At 35.3% G+C, this 1,781-nt stretch overlaps 1 protein-coding gene across 2 annotated transcripts in view; it reads left to right on the top strand.

The window, feature by feature from the left end:
- Window positions 1–143: 143 nt before the first annotated feature.
- LOC106471361 (ubiquitin-conjugating enzyme E2 J2-like) overlaps window positions 144–1,781 on the top strand; it is an 86,316-nt gene continuing 84,678 nt past the window's right edge. The window contains exon 1 of one of the 2 annotated variants that reach the window (XM_013931961.2): window positions 144–466. The gene's annotated coding sequence lies outside the window, so the exon portion shown is untranslated. Of the gene's footprint in view, window positions 467–518; window positions 572–1,781 lie in introns of those variants that run through there. The other variant, XM_022399971.1, reaches the window with a different exon arrangement.

Here is a 1,781-nt window from a genome sequence, read left to right as displayed (position 1 = left end):
CCGACAAATGTGCAAGTTAATTCCTCTATTTATTCGCCTTACTTTTTTTAAAAAAAAGACTTCAATCTTAAGAAAGTGCCCGTTTTCACTCACTACTGCCGACGACCACTCATCAATAAGCTAATCTCCCATCTTATTTCTGTTATGTTTCTTAGATAGATGTGTCGATCTATCCATAAAGACATCGTGGTACAAGGTTATTAAGTATATTTTTCGTGTGTGCATGTTAAATATTAATGATCAAATGAAAGTAACGACTCCAGTTAACAAAGAAAGTTAATGACCGGAATTTATTTTCATACATACTTTCGGTTTATATTGAAACATCGCTCGATTTTGTTTTTCATACCCTTTCAAAGTAAACGGAGGTGGCTGTATTCATTTATTTATGCGGAAATCAAGCAGATTTATGAATTAAGTTGTGTAGGCCTAAGGGAACCAATATATTCAGGATAAATCTAAAGAGGTTTGTGTTTTTAGTATGACAAGTTAAGACGATTGGTATGCTAACGCAATTTTATATTTTCATGATATATAACCTTAGAACTTGTTAAAAATTAGTGAATAGCTGTTAAGATATATATAGTTGCAATTTGGTACAGTATGTCACTACTCTAGTACTAGTACAACGCGTTAACACTTAGTCAGTTAGTTAGTATTAGTTGTAAAGTAGTAATAATACCGATAGACTCGTTTTAAATATTAGTGTGTGTATATATATATATATAGTAATAAAGACTTCATATTTACTCCAATTTTAATTTACTGTTTAGAATATATTAAGTCGTCAAGAAATTAATGTCGCGTTTTGGAACACCCAAAAAAACGTACATCACGTATGATAGTTAAATGAACCGCTTAAATGTCACGTTAGTGTAGCCTGTATAATGTGTAAAGTTTAGTATACTCTAATCCCTTTTAGTGATGGCACATGAGGAGACATACCTTTGGCATGTAATGCTGTTTGAATACAAGAAGGGAAACAACTCCTCTGTAGCCACAAAGAATATCAAAGAAGTTTATGGAAATGTTTTGAACTTTCGTAAGTATCAACGATGGTTGAGCAAATTTCATTTAGGTGAATTTAGCCTTAAAAACTGTGATGGCAGGGGTTGACATGTTGGAATTCATATTGATGATCTGAAGATGCTTGTTGAGTCTAACCCAAGGCAACACACTCATGAAATGGCCCTTAAATTGCATGTCTCTTGTGAAACAATACGTAAATATGTAAAGAATATGGGAAAGCTCCATAAAGAAGACGTTTGGGTAACTCATGAACTCTTCGACGATCATCGTATCCAACGTGTGAATGTTGCTTTGCCTCTTCTGCCTCGTAATTACAAGCAAACCATTTTTGGACAGAATTGTCACTGGTGATGAAAAATGGATTCTCTATGTGAATATTAAAGGCCAAAAACAATGGCTCAGTCCTAGACCAAAAACCTGGACTCCATCCGCAGAAAGTGATGCTTTACATTTGGTGGGACATCAAAGGAGTAACTCATTTCAAACTCCTCAATCCACAATGAACTGTCAATGCAGAAATCTATAGTCAGCAACTGGAATGCTTAAATCAAGCCCTTCATCAGAAATGCCCTTCAATCGGAAAGGTGTTCTTCTCCATGACAGTGCATGTCCACATGTGGCACGTTTGACGCAACACAAAATCATGGAGTTGGATTGGGAAGTTCTCCCCCACCACCATATTCTCCAGATATGGCACCATCAGATTACCATGTATTTTGTTTGATGTAACACCATCTTAATGGGAAACGTAT

This window comes from Limulus polyphemus, unplaced genomic scaffold (genome assembly GCF_000517525.1).
Source record: "Limulus polyphemus unplaced genomic scaffold, Limulus_polyphemus-2.1.2 Scaffold4571, whole genome shotgun sequence".
Lineage (NCBI taxonomy): Eukaryota > Metazoa > Arthropoda > Merostomata > Xiphosura > Limulidae > Limulus > Limulus polyphemus.
Note: the sequence above shows the minus strand (reverse complement) of the source record. Positions and strands in the feature narration are given on the sequence as shown.